General features: G+C 37.5%; 1 pseudogene; it reads right to left on the reverse strand.

The window, feature by feature from the left end:
- Window positions 1-3,335: 3,335 nt before the first annotated feature.
- On the reverse strand, window positions 3,336-4,897 carry LOC143555842 (6,7,8-trihydroxycoumarin synthase pseudogene; annotated as a pseudogene).
- Window positions 4,898-16,328: the final 11,431 nt, after the last annotated feature.

Here is a 16,328-nt window from a genome sequence, read left to right on the forward strand (position 1 = left end):
TTCTTGTACAATAAACCCGTAAAACACCACTTGAGTTGGTGACCGATGTTGGTGTTATGTTTATGGTTAAGTAGACCCATCAACAGAAACCTAATGTTGTTGGGGAGCCGATGATGAAACTCTTGTTGGAATAATTGGATCAAGAACACGATATTTTGAGAGAACTTCTCACGACTCTGTTCAATATTATTAAAAACTACACCCACACATTACAATTACCCTAGACCCTCTATTTATACTAATAAAAACTTGATAAACAAGTAACCCAAATCTAATCCTACCATGACAAACTCTTTAAATAATCAACCAAACTTTCACTTTTGTTAACACGTCCAACTTTATATTAAGCCCGTTTCAGTATTAACTCCCAATATTTCCCCTTAATCCTGAAACCGAATCCTTAATCTTCAATGTAATACTGGATCTTCACTAGCCAAATTCGCCTCTCTCTCTCTCTCTCTCTCTCTCTCTCTCTCTCTCTCTTCTGGTTGTCGGCTCGTGCATTCATATGCAAATGACAATACTCTCCACATCGATAACACTGAACCCATGGCTGTGTCTCGTCTTTCCCTTGGTTCCCTTTGGTCATTACTTGAACATGAACTTGGTCAATTCTCACGACCCATTCCTCTTCCCCAACTTCGGCCTCTACCACGACCTCTACCAACATGGTTAACCCATCGACGACCTTCACGGCCTTGTTGACGATAATCACTACCGTTTCTTGGTTTTCTTTGTTCACAATCATGAGTAAACAATCTCTTACTTTGTGTATCTTCAATTTCATCGTGGGATACCCGCTGCTCGTATGCTTTCAATCGACCCACAAGTTCTCCAAACGACATATTCTTGATCTCTGAGTTTGGAAGACCTTCCATGGGATCCCTCTGAACGAAAACCAATATTATCTTATCATGTTAACCAAAGAGAGATGGGTGATGATTAGATGTAGGGCTGTAAACGAACAATTCGTTAACCGTTTGACATAAAGTTTGTTTATGTTCGTTCGTTTAATAATGAACATACATGAATAGGAAATTTCTCTCGATTTGTTAAACAAACGAACATGAGACCTTGTGCGTTCGTTTATGTTTGTGATGTTTAGTAATGTCTTTAAGAATGTTCACTAATGTTTGTTTGCACATGTTGTTCATAAAAGTTTTTTTTTTACATTTATTTATTTTATTTAAGAGTTTTATATTTGTTAATTTATTGCCTCTTACATAAAGTTGTAAACCATATTCTTACATTGTTTTTTTTTGCATTGTTCGCATTTATTCCGCATACCACTGATTTATGTGTTCGTGAACCGTTCATGAACACGCTCCTCGATCTCCTAATGAACACGAATAAAAAATCTCGTTTAATAAGTGTTCGTGAACTCATCATTTCTTTAACAAACGAACATGAACAATACCTTGTTCGTGTCCGTTTGGGTCGTTTGCAGCCCTAATTATTTGAACGATGCTTGCGTTTGCATTTTTATATAGAGCTTTTTGCCAAAGTTACGGCCAAAGATATAATGATTCGTTTTCATGATATGAAAACTCGTGTGGAACAACTTTAAAAATTTGTAATGTTTTTTTATCTCGTTTCAAATGAGTTCGTATTTTGTGTTTTCAAATGAGTAATGATCATATTTCTTTTCATGACTATGATGTTTCTTTTATTATATTTCTAGTCTCGACCCGACCAAAACAACAACCGACTCAAAAATTCAAAACACATGGGATCTGTTTAATAAAAATCCTAGGTCCACCATTACCGATGCACAAAATATTTACTTTTCACTTACAAACCACTTATATATGCATTTTGCAATATTTACACTCTCCCCCTCTGTGATATAGCACAACCCACCCACTTGGTTCTACTGCCCAGCCCATGGGCTGCTCAATTATCTATTTGGTTCCATTGGCAGCCCAATTATCCATTTACATTCAGCCCAGTTATTTGTTGAAATTTATTTGTAGGCATGTACGTGTCCAAGTAAAAAATGATTATATAATTATGTGAAACTGTCTAAAAAATATAGTGGTTCAGGTAAATTAATGCATTATGAAACCACTTGGGCTAGTTCAAGTGGTCAGCTAAATAATGGGTAAGAGTTTGATGTTGGTTAGCCTCTCAAGTTCGAATTTTGATGACGAAACGAGTTTTCTATTAGAGTGTTCCTTCCCAGAGAGCTTGCTCTTGTGGGCGGACAACTCCTGTCAAATGGTAGGGGGCTCGAAATTTTCTCGTGGAACGCCTAGCCAAACTCGGATGCCAAGCGTGGGCCCGGTTAAGACAACATAGTCTTGGCCCGAGTGGGGCGGTTGGGCTCTCTTCGAAAACTGTGGCTGATTAGATAACAACTGTGAAAGTCACCGTTCAAAAAAAAAATTAATGCATTATGAAACTTTTAATTCAAACAGTTATAGTTTATTAACCTAATAAATTATAAACCCCCTTATTTACCTGCCTAATTACATATCTAGCTAACCAAATACCTAATTACCTACCGGTCAAATTATGACGGTAGGTCGTGTTTGTTTTTGCTTATAAAGTCTGTAAGGAGCCTATGTATGCGGGCGCGCAGACATAAGCTCTTGAAGACTGTCTGTTTTTGTTAAAAAAGATCTGAAAATTGTTTTTATAGTCTTAAAAAATAAGCTTTTTTCACCATCTTCACACTTCTTAACATCATACCAAGTACCAACACCCAATGTCCAACACCACCACCATCTACCGTCCGCCACCACCACCACCATCCACCGTCCACCGCCACCACCACCGTCAACCACCCACCACCACCACCGTTCACCGCCTACCACAATTGTCTACCACCACCCACTTCCATAGTTCGTACACCACTACCAATTATTTTAACAGTCTACAAACGTTAAATGACTTTTATCTACTGTAATATATATGATAGGTAACTAATTTCAGCTTATGCAGACGATATCCAGATTATAAAACAAATAGTATTATATTTTCAGATTGCAGACCTTCAGACCACATCTTCTGTTGCATACATTAAATCAGATGAAATCAGATTGCAGACAATATTGTCTTATAAAACAAACAATACCCTACTCTACATTCTTCATTCAGGAATACAAGTTTAGAAAAAAATATGTATATAAAAATACAATAACAAATGCAACCGGACCAATTAAAGAAAATTTAACTTCCCAATTATTTAACATTTTTTGGTGCATCATTTCATGCATGTGCATGGAGATACCCATTTATTGTTAAACCATACAACTTTAAAAGAAAAAAATGAAAAAAAAAATCTTTTAGGAGAGAGCTTATAATCCGGCTTTAAGTGGTATTGCATGCAGCCATCAACGACCAGGGACTTTGGCCACAAGTTGGAGCGGGATCTTCTTATGTATTGCAGTCCCAGAAGTTTTCAAAGTGTCAATGTCCTTGGTCCCTTCAGGTAACTCCCAATTAAATGAGTAAACAAGGTTCGAAAGTGCCAACTCTAGTGTCGTAGCTCCCAACAACATGCCTGGACAGCCTCTCCGACCAGACCCAAATGGGATAAACTCAAAATCCATCCCTTTATAGTCAACACTACTATGCATGAACCTCTCTGGCTCGAATTCTTCAGGTCGTTCCCAGCATTTAGGATCTCGTGCTAATGCCCATGCGTTCACGAACACCAGAGTCTTCTTGGGTATCTCATATCCCTCTAAAACGCATCGTTCTCTAGATTCACGATGGATTAAAAGGGGTAAGACTGGGTATAGTCTAAGTGCTTCTTTAACTACTGCTTTTAGATAGTCAAGCTTATATAGATCATCTTCATCCACCTTCCCTTTATTTCCCACTGCCTCCCTCACTTCTTGTTGAAGTTTCTTCAAAGTACTAGGGTTTTTCATGAGCAAAGTCATCGCCCATATAATTGAGGAAGCACTTGTTTCGGTCCCCCCTAACAAAATATTCTGCATGCATAAATAAAACAACACGAGTCGTATACAACTACGGATATTAATCTGGATTTAGGAATGAAAGTGAAATGCTCACCATGAGTACACCTTTTATATGATCAAAAGTGAGATCATGTGAGTAATCTTGCTTTAGTTTAAGCAGAATATCAACCATATCATCTTGCATTTTGCTTGGTCGGTTTTGATCCAGATGCTCATCAATTACTTTTTGATAGAACTCATCCATGTCTCTGAAGGTCTTTTTGAGTCTAGCAATGCTTCCATTGAGTTTATCAAGCCATCCCATTAAAGGAAAATAATCCCTATAAAAGAAGTTAAGAAACATCGCTTGACACTCTAACATAAGCTCATCAAATCGGGTCCCTTTTGGAGGTCTCTTCCCAAAAGCAACCCTACAAATAATATTATTAGTGAGAACCATAACAGTTTCACTTAAATTCACTGCTTGTTTCTTAGAACTTTTGAGTCGATGTTCTCAATCATCTCAAACACCTCTTCTTCACGAACCGAACGAAACGAGCTCACTTGTTTCGTCGAAAAGAGATGAAGGGAACTGATCTTTCTCATCTGTCTCCAATACTCATTGTATGGTGAGAAAGCGATATCTTCTTTTGGCCTGTTAAAACCGGCCTCGTGCAGAAGACCAAATCATTGGTTTTCAATACTTCTTTCGCCATTTCTGCCGAAGAAACAACGAGAGCTTGGACACCACCAAGGCGAAGGGACATTAAAGGGCCGTAACTTTTCGAAAGATGCCATAGGTATTCGGAGAGGTCCGAGGTGTCGAGTTGGTGCAGGTTTCCAATAATCGGTAACCCAGTTGGTCCCGGAGGTAGAGTAACAAGACAAGTAGAGCTGATGGTTTTCGACAGAAACTTTGTGATAATTATGGGAAGGGGGAAGAGTAACAAGACAAGTAGAGCTGATGGTATGATGAGAAACGGAGCCATTGATACTATAGCACTGCTGGTTATACATTGCATGACTCAAGGTGACCAGGATTTATATATTTTTCAGTCGAGGAAGAAGACAGACATAAGAAACAGATATATTATCATCAACAGGTTGTATGAATGTCCAATTGACATTAGGAAACAAGATCATGAATTATTATTATTGAATTATTATTATTATTATGAAATCTTCAACCAAAGAATTTAATACTAAAGAGTTATTATACAAGTAGGGACGGAAAATGGTATTTGCGAAGGTGTTACTGTTGGTTCTTGGTTTTATGTAACTACTTATTGCTTTAATGCGAGTACGTACTCTCTACCCATAAAACAATTTCACCCCTTTGGTCATTCGACTTGCGTACCACTTGTTTTGACGAATTGCCTTCCAAAATACACTAAAGCAGCGTGTGTAGGATTGTTAAACGTCTCTTGTATAAAAGAGATATTAACATGGACGAACTAGTAAGTAATAGCGATAGGATTATGTTAGTCGCGAACCGTTGAAAACAAATACGTTAAAAGATGAGACCATTAGAGACTAAAAGATGATAGTTTTGATTCATAAAAAACAATGCGCCGTTTTATTTGGTGATACTTACGTACGTATTGCATTCAAATTTTAAAATTAGTAGCATGATGTAGACAGTAATATTATGTGTTACATAGAATAGTTATATTTGAATTATTGTGACAATTAGTTCTAATAGAGCATTTTCATGAGAAAAATGGGGAAACCATCAACAATGTCTTGTAACCCAACAACGAAAAATAAAAAACAAACTAAAGAAAAGGGAAAATGCCAAAATGCATGTTATTGAAGCCTTGTAACCCAACATGCATAGGACCCATTTTGATGATAAGATGTTGTTCTTGGGCATGGCACCTAGAACAATTGATACTTGTTTATTCTAGGGAGCATGGGTCTTGTAATAGTTTATTCCATGTCTATTTACATGTTGAATGTGTAACATGTTACATGTTTATACGTATTTTCATCAAACAAGTTTTAATACAGGAAAATGTGATCTTATAAATTATAAACTCGTCAGGGAAATGTTTAATAACTGTGTTTTGAAGTATAAAACGAGGTTTTGATACAGAAAAATGTGATGTTATAAATTATACTCATATGCGCAAGATGAATGTGTATATAGTACGTATGTGTTTCAGTTGAGGCAGAAGGCATGTTAATGTAGTGAGATTGAGCTATGTTTTAAAACCTTGAAAAGTTTTTTTGTGATTTACACTTTTTAAAAATATTTTTTTTTAGTCTTTTGGTAACTTTTTTGAGTAAATCCAATGAGTAACGGCCCGGGGTTTAGGTTGTTGCAACTTCCATGAAAGAATGCGATCTACACTTTTTTCATATGCGAAACACTTTGTTGAAATTGTTGAAACACCAAATTTTTCCATGTGGAGTACAACTTTGTATGAAGAATTTTCCCTTGTTATCGCATAAAAAGTATATGGACGCGCTTGTAGTTGAGGTGTTCTTGTTGAATGTGATTTTGCCCAAGGTTCACATGATGTATGCTTTATCCACTCATATAATGTCTATATAGTGCGCCATTATGCATGGCATAAGGGCTTTTAAGAAACTTGAAGAGTAATTATGCATGGAGAAGTTGATTTTGAATTGGTTTATTTTTGGAATTTTTCCACTCAAATTAACGAGGGTGTGTGTTCAATGTATTCAGCCAACAATGTTGTTGTCGTTTTCTAATACTGATCCTTTTCTTTATATGTTGTTTGATTTTGTTATTGGCGTTTTGATTTTGTTAATAGTAAAATATCAATTTACTATTAACTATATATGATTTTAATAATATTATAAAAAATGGTTATAAACATATATATTACACTAGCTTGAGACCCGTGTATGATAATTTTATTTCCATTAATGATAATTCATCTTTTTAAACAACCGATTGATTATAATTTAGATTTGTTGGGCGGAATGTTAGAAAAGTAAAATACAATATTATAATACATATGTGATACATATGGATAGTGGTTACATCATTTCCTTACTTAGAGATTTGACAACTATTGTCTGCTAGCAAAGGAACGTTGAAGCAAGAATCAAGGACTCTAATCTTTTTTTATTGTATTTTCATACTTAAGAATTGTAGTCTCTATTTAAGATTTCTTTTTCTCTTCTGGAATGACAACGAATACAATCAATAAACAGGCAACATCAAACTCAGAAACAAACCCGGATAGATAAGACAAAATTAAAGTGCAACCATGGTGGGATGAAGAAACACACCAGAGAGCGGTGCTTTAAACTCGCCGGCTTTCCCAAAGGGTTGAACGAAGGGCTCAAAAAGGGAAATAAAGAAGGAGCAAAGGCGGTGGCTTCCGCCATCGGCAACACCGGGTCTAGCGCTGCCGGAAATCTCGACAACCAGGGTGGAGGACTCGGTGATGTTGCATCTGCTGAGGAAGAAGGTTCATACCACATGAATAGCGACCAGAGAGGTAAAGGGTTTGAGAAAGTATTCTCAAACCCTTGTATTTGCAATCCATTGTTTATAGACCCTTTAGTTCAGAAAATGCTTAATACATCTCCGGAAGAAAATACAAAATTCAGTAAAAATCTTAAAAGGTCTATTTATACTAACAAAGAGTCTCAAGAATATGGTTTTTTAAACAAACCCACTGAAGAGTCTAACAATATGAATAACGAATCTATTATTTTTTATGCTGGCCAAATGTATAAAGGTTCTATTTTGGAAGTCGCCGGAGATTATGTTTTTCATGAAAATAATCTAAATAAATCTATGGGAGAAGTTAATATGGTTGAAAAACATGAAAAATTTGAATAAATCATGGATTTTTGATTGTGGTGCTACCGACACCATGACGTATGAATTATCTGATATAGTTTTAAAATCTCAACCAAAAATTAACCACATAAAAACCGCGAATGGGGGGTTGTTCCTGTAAAAGGAGGAGGAACCATTGAAATATCACCCACTTAAAAACTTTCGAATTGTTTGTATGTTCCGTCTTTGTCACATAAATTATTATCTATTAGTCATGTGACAAAAGAATTAAATTGTACCGTTTTAATGCACCCAACCTTCTGTATATTACAAGATATCATGACGGGAGCGATTATTGGGCGTGACAATGAACGCCACGGATTATATTATGTGGAAGAAGTGACTCAACATGGCACTGTAATGCTGGCTCATGGAACTATTAACAGAGAAGCTTGGTTATGGCATAGGAGATTGGGACACCCATCTATCGGTTATTTACATATTTTATTTCTGAAATTATTTCCCTCAAATGAGACATTAAATTGTGAAACTTGTGTCATGGCCAGAAGCCATAGACACGCTTTTAAACCAAATAACACGAAAGTTAATTCATCATTTTCCCTTATCCATTCGGACGTTTGGGGACCGGAAAAAGTCGTTAGTGGACAAAATTTTCGTTTTTTGTTATCTTTGTCGATGATTGCACTCGTATGACATGGATTTATTTTTTAAAACATAAATATGAAGTTTTTGATAAATTTATAATGTTTTATGCCATGATACAAACACAATTTAAGACAAATATCCAAATTCTTCGATCCGATAATGGAGGGGAGTACATAAACGATTCAATGAAACATTTCTGTCAAACGAAAGGAATAGTTCACCAAACATCATGCCCCCACACTCCCGAACAAAACGGCACTGTCGAACGGAAAAACCGCATTCTCCTAGAAATAACTCGAGCTTTCTTGATTGAATCTCAAGTTCCTAACTCATTCTGGCCTGAAGCTCTAGCTACTGCTACATATCTCATCAATCGACTACCAACAAAAGCCCTTGACCTAAAAACCCCTCTTCAAGCCCTTTCAGAATTTACAATCTACCACCTGAACTTACATTGCAACCACGAGTATTTGCGTGCTCTGTCTTTGTCCACATACCCAAAAACAATCGAACCAAACTCGATCCTTGCGTTGAAAAATGTGTATTTGTAGGCTACGGTGTCAATCAAAAAGGTTACCGCTGCTACAGTCCAAAAACCCGTCATATGTATACTACCATGAACTGTGACTTCCTCGAAACTGAGTTCTTTTATACCTCCGATCACAGTGGTCAGGGGGAGAAAGAACATGACTCACTGAGTTGGCTAAAATGGGCTTCATCATCCGAAGAAGTCAATCATAGTACCCAAGATGAGTCACACACTTCACAACGATCTACTGGACCAACAATACAACAATCTGGTGAACCAACAATCAATGTTCCAGACCAAAATCATCCCAACCTAACATCCGAGATAGAAGCAGAACAAACAATGCAGGTGGAACAAGAAGAATTGATACAAGAAGTGACAAGACAAGCGGAAACGACCAACAATCAGTGTTCCAGACCAAAATCATCCCAACCTAACATCCAAGTTGAACAAATAATACAGGAGGAATAAGATGAACCGATACAAGAAGGAATAAGACATGAGGAAACAACCGAGGGGTATGTTCTTCCACCAAGAGTCAACAGAGGCATCCCAGCAAAACGATACTCTCCAGAAAGACAGTCTAAATCCTCTAGGTATCCCATGGCGAACATAGCCAGAGGGAACCTTTCCCAAGAAGCCAAGGCCTTTATGTCTTCCCTATACACTGAACAAATTCCTACGTCTGTAGAACAAGCCCTTGGATCAAAGAGTTGGAAGGATGCAATGGATACCGAAATGAAGGCACTAATTAAAAACAACACTTGGGAAAAATGTGACCTTCCTCCAAAAAAGAAGCCAGTGGGGTGCCGTTGGGTCTTTACAATAAAACACAAACCCGATGGAACAATTGAAAGGTATAAAGCACGATTAGTAGCTAAAGGTTACACCCAAACATATGGGGTTGACTACTCAGAAACGTTTTCTCCGGTAGCAAAATTTGACACAATAAGGGTTCTTTTTCCATCACTGCAAATGAAGGATGGCCTCTTCATCAGTTTGATGTGAAGAATGCCTTCTTACACGGAGAATTAGAAGAAGAAGTTTACATGGAAGCTCCGCCAGGGTTCGCAATGAATTTCAAGACAAATGAAGTTTGTAGATTGTAGAAATCACTCTACGGGCTCAAGCAATCTCCTCGAGCTTGGTTTGGAAGATTCACTCTAGAAATGAAGAAATATGGATACCAACAAAGCAACTCCGATCATACATTGTTCCTCAAACGAAAAGGTAAACTTGTAACTTGTTTAATTATGTATGTTGATGACATGATAATTACAGGAAATGATGAGGAAGAAATGAGGAAGTTGAAGGCAAACTTGTTCACAGATTTTGAAATGAAGGATTTAGGAAGACTTAAGTATTTTCTTGGAATTGAGGTACTAAGATCCAAACGGGGGATTTTTATATGCCAGAAAAAGTACATTCTTGACCTCCTAGCCGAGACGGGAATGATTGACTGCAAGCCTGTCGACACACCAATAAGGGTGAATCATAAACTCCGTATGGAAAAAGAATCTAAGCTAACAAATAAAGAAAGATACCAACGCCTCGTAGGCAAACTAATATACCTCTCACCTACTCGTCCTGATATCGCATATGTAGTTGGAGTGGTTAGCAAGTTTATGCATCAACCTCAAGTATCACATATGGAAGCAGTAATGAGGATTATCAGTTATATCAAAGGAACAGTGGGTCATGGAGTTCTCTTCCAACAAAACAAACATTTGAAGGTACAACTATATACTGATGCAGACTGGGCGGGAGATCAAGACGACCGAAGATCTACATCAGGTTACTTCACTCTAGTTGGTGGAAACTTAGTAACCTGGAGAAGCAAAAAACAAAAGGTAGTAGCTTTATCTAGCGCCGAAGCCGAATTCAGGGGGATTGCACGAGGCTTAGCAGAAGTCATATGGATCCACAAACTTCTGACTGGGGTCGGGTTCCCTCCAAGCGATGCAAGCAAGATTATGTGTGATAACAGAGCCGCAATACAAATTTCAGAGAATCCAGTACAACACGATCGTACAAAACACATTGAGGTTGATCGAAACATCATCAAAGAAAAACTTGATGCTAGAATTATAGAGTTACCGTTCATCCGATCAGAAGATCAGTTAGCAGATATATTAACAAAAGCTGTCAATAGAAGGATATTCAACAAATGTCTTGGCAAGTTAAGTATTGGAGACCCCACTACTCAACTTGAGGGGGAGTGTTAGAAAAGTAAAATACAATATTATAATACATACATATGGATAGTGGTTACATCATTTCCTTACTTAGAGATTTGACAACTATTGCCAGCTAGCAAAGGAACGTTGAAGCAAGAATCAAGGACTCTCAATCTTTTTTATTGTATTTCCATACTTAAGAATTGTACTCTCTATTTAAGATTTCTTTTTCTCTTCTGGAATTACAACGAATACAATCAATAAACAACTTTGATTTTTCCATTTGACAATACGGAACAATGCAACAACCGATTGATGAAAATTGTTTCATGCGTATATTCAAATCACAGCCATTTATATTTGCTTAATTAGAGTCGGTGTATTACGTGTTTTGGATTAATATATTAGTCAATGTTTAGGATTATGAGGGAATTAGTTTTGGATTAATATATTAGTCAATGTTTTCATTCCCTAGAGAAGATGATTATCTCGATCGTGTACAGAACAGAGAAGACGGTTACTTCTCTCTAGTTCTTCATCATCACATAGAATCATGAAAATCCAATTCCATCTACAGAAATATTTGTCTTATCCGATAAATCATTGTGTGTAACCCGCAAATAGTTTTATCTGAAGTGATTCACGATTCAGAGATTAATCTAGGCAATTGTTCAAGAAACTAAAATTTAAATCATGATTACAAAGTTTGCATCATTTATCGAATTCATCATTCAGATACGCAATATACAACAAAGATAAACTTATTATAGGGTTAATTTGAGATTCACGAATATTTACGTGTTATGATGGTTGTGAATTAACCCTAATTCACATGCGGTAATTATTGATAATAAATAAATATATTACCTTAAGTATAAACATTGAATAACAAATATTGTGGATCGTTAATGAATGGTGATGGCGTTGGGTTCTTTGATAAACGGAAAGATTTTATTATTTTTTTTAACCAAAAAGTGGTTTTCATAAATGAGAAAGTGTTGTGACTATGGATTGACATAGACAGAAACCAATTTTGGTTTTTAATTTATCTTGAACAAGTCTGAATGTTTAGGAACTACAGTTCCAATCGTAAATGGAATTGGTAAACAGGTATTGGTTGATTAAAGAAAATTCCGAAAATAAGCGTTTATGAAAACGTTTTTCAGGTTTTAGGTGTCATTTGCAAAAAATTCCCAAAATATGTATTATAAACAGGTCGTGGCGAATAGTTTATAATTGCACACGAGTAGTTTGTAGAACCAATTAAATCTTGTGTAAGGCCCCATTCCCGGTATCCCTACTTTAGCGTTGGATTTACTCATAAACACAGTTCTTATAAATCAGAGTTAATTAAAACTTTCGCGGAATATAAAATATTAATCATTCGTTACAAAACATTTAATCTTTTCTTTAAAACCATAACATAAGACATCATAGTTAAAACATTGTTTCTTCTATCTTCATATGACAGCCGTTCAATCCATGCCATGTGCTATCCTCATGCCTTCTCGATAAACATATATACCCGCGTACATATTAAAAGTCAGCTACGCTAAGTGAGTTCTAGTTAATCAGGCGACAGACAATACATACACATATCTTACATACATACATACATATCTTAACCTTGTATAAATATCCATAAGAGGACGTCACATAATATCTATTAAAAGAACTATTACTATTATCCTATTATCTATATTCTCCATAAAAGGACACTATATATATATATTCTCCATAGAAGGAACATCCTATATACTTCCATAGAATGAACACTATGCTTTCCATTTAAGGAACACTAGGCTTTCCATCAAAGGAACACTATGTTTTCCATTAAAGGAACACTGGGCTTTCCATTAAAAGAACACTATACTTTCCATGTAAGGAACACTCTATATATTATCCGTAGAGGGAACTCTATATAAAAGCTATCATTTAATATCCATATAAGGAGACAATCATCCTTATTCTTGGCAATACATGCAATATCCGAATATCGTTCACGTACCGACAAGTAATCATCCCTGCATTACATACAATATCCATATCTTTATTTATAACCTAACGGTACATGCAATATCCGAAGATCGTTCACGTACCGACAAGCAATCAATTGTATCTAACACATATATCATACATGGCATACACTTACAATTTAAGTTAAGTGTATTAACTGTCACATCGAGTATGCACACAGCCCCGAAAATATAACAAGGAAGTGCGGCTAGAAACTCACCTGAACTCAATTACTTCTTCCGTTAATGGTTACTCCTTTCTTGACTGTGCACAGCTAGCTGTATAACAATTATGCGTATTGATTACTATCACTTTCCATATCGCGTTTCTAGTTTAATTATTACCCCCACCGAACGGGGCTCCGGGGGCAGTGCCCCTGGCAGCGGGGTCTAGGGGCGGAAGCCCCTAGCAGGGTCTAAGGGGCAGAGCCCCTGGCTGGGGTCGAGCTACCAGGTCAGCTTGGAAAAATTTTATATACATTAACTGTCTTAACACATTTTCCATTAGAAAATTAAATTATTATTTAATTCGCTAACTAAATCTCTATAACGAATTAAGCCTGATTCATGGTCTAATTCACTATTCTGATTCGTTATCTCATCATAACTTGATTCGCCGTCTGGTTCGTTATCCTCACATAACGAGTTGGCAAGTAACGAATCACCTGATTCGTTACTTGATTCGTTATGCTAATTCGTTATCTGAACATCATCTGATTCGTTACCTTAGCATAGAGATTGAGCATATAACGAATTACCAGATTCATTATCTTATCTAACGAATGGATAGATAACGAACTAAGAGCTCATTCGTTATCAAGTCTCACGAATTGGGTCCCATTCGTTATGAACGCGTAACGAATTAATCAATCATAACGAATCACCTCTGTTCTTATCCAGACTTTGACTACAGGGTCAAAGTCAAAATCACCAAGAACGTAAATAGTCAACCTATCTCAGATCTGCAATTAAATCTTCATTTCTTAACGAAATAACATGATTTAGGTACCGTTGGAATCACCTATGCAGCGCCTACAAACCCCAAGGGTCCAATCATCCAGATATTCGTGTTTGTAGGGTGCCATTTAAGCATCTATAATACGGGTTATTTAGGTTAACAATTAACCTATCAAACGTTAATCAATTTCAGTAAGTTTGGCTTTGTTGGATTCGTTTTTACCATACTAAAACAGATCTATGATTTCTAGACTAAAACCGAACTTTACGAACAAGTTCTTGATATAAACATACCTTAAACGAGTCAGTTAAACGAACACAGTCTAGTTTTTTATGTTGTTTTGGTTCTTCACGACGATCTAGCACCAACGGGTTCGGGTTTCCACCTTAGAATCTTGACTCGGGTTATAGGATGGTGTTTATGTGTGTTATCAAGGTGTAGGCTATGGTGTGGATTTGGATAAAAATGGAAAGGAATAGGGTTTAAGGGGTATTTATACTCCCTTAAGCCCATGGACCTAAGGCCCATCTTTCCCTTTTGGTCCATAATTAATTCCATCTAAAAGCCTACTTATCCTATCATATTTTATTATTCTTATTATTAACCGAATGGAAAAATTGGGATGTTACAACTCTTCCCTCCTTAAAGAGGTTTCGTCCCCGAAACCTAGCTTATTCCTTGTAGTAGGAACACTTCTTTCATTCACGCGCTTTCTTGGATCGTATTTGGTTTATGGGTTACCCTTCCTGCTCCTGATTTGCAGCTATCGAGCGGTGTTCATGTGCTTTAGCTATTTAAGGTAGCTTGTCCATGAGACCTCGATGTTACGAATCTCGTTTCGTCCTTCCAAGGGACCGTGTTTCGTTCTACTTAACACTATTGCCTAAGATAACATTTATAACAACACAACAATCATTCATAACCAAAATCAACTCATAACAGTTTCTTAGCATAATAAATCCAGACAACTCCAGTCTAACTTTAAAATAATACATAAAACACGCGTTAAGTCATTAATAAATCAAACACAGATTAAACTTATGGCTAGTAACTGGCCTTCTTGAACGGTGTTTCTAAGCATAATGAGGAAACTGTTAACCTCAAGCATTCTTCTCTGCTTCATGTCCTTCCTTTGGCTTCCTGCAATTCCTTGCTAGGTGTCCACGCCCTCCACAGTTGTGACACCTATGATGATCTTTGCACTCCCAAGAGGAATGTCCTGCTCTTCCACACCTGTAGCAAACACCTAACCCCATTCTACACTCTCCCGGGTGTCTCTTCGCACAATTTTCACAAGCGGTGAACTCCTCCTGCCTTGCCTTTTTCTTACGTGGATCCACCTCATTGGCTTCATTTGGTTCTGGGGTTGGGTTCTTTTGCTTCGGTTCCAGCTTCTCCTCTTCACAGATGGCAAGATCCTCATAAACCATCTCGGCCAATTCCACGGCCAGGTCAAATGTTGCGGGTTTATTAGACTTAACCAAAGTGCGAACATTCCGTGGAAGCCCCCTTACGTAACACTTGATCCTCTTAGCTTCGGTGTTCACCATGTCAGGTACCAACCTAGACATGCAGTTGAATTCAGTAGTATACTCCTGTTGTGTCATCTTTCCCGCTTTCAAGTTCAGAAACTTCATCTCCACCCTTTCAACTTCGGTATCAGCGCAGAATCTCTTCATCACCAACTCCTTTAGATCATTCTTTCTCATCGCCTTAACCTCTTCCTGACCCTTCCTCTGCTCAACCGTCTCCCACCAGTACATTGCTTCTTCTTTGAATGATTGGGTGGCATAACCGACGGCTTGGTCGGGACGGCACTCGCTGATTCGGATAATTTTATCCATGGTGGTTATCCATTGAAGGGTAGCAATTGCGTCTCCCAATCCAGTCAGTTTCGACGGGTCACAACCTTTAAAGGACTTATAGTTGCACCCACCTCGGCCTCTTTTCCTACCATCGGCCTTCACAGACTTAACCTCACTCGAGGCCTCTCTTTCTTCTTCTTCATCTTTCCTACCTCCTCCTCCCGCTCCTTCAGCTGTTCTTTCACGGCCTCCAGCAGACCCCTCCGGATTCATGTTTTTCACAGCCGTGGCTACTTCTTGGACAATAGCTGCTTGGATTAAGGGATCTAGCTGAACCCCTTCATTGTTGTTAAGGTTTCCTCCAGCAGCGCTTCCTTCTTCTTCGGTGTTGGAAGCTGCCTCTACCGAAGGTTGTTGGTCACGACGAGGCCTGCCACGACGTCCAGTGCGGCCTCCTGCTCCAACAACTGCCCTAGATCCAGCCATCGTATTCTGGAAGGGAAAACA

This window comes from Bidens hawaiensis, unplaced genomic scaffold, assembly GCF_021521415.1.
Source record: "Bidens hawaiensis isolate Kalapana, Puna unplaced genomic scaffold, B.hawaiensis_p1.1 tig00001032_1, whole genome shotgun sequence".
Lineage (NCBI taxonomy): Eukaryota > Viridiplantae > Streptophyta > Magnoliopsida > Asterales > Asteraceae > Bidens > Bidens hawaiensis.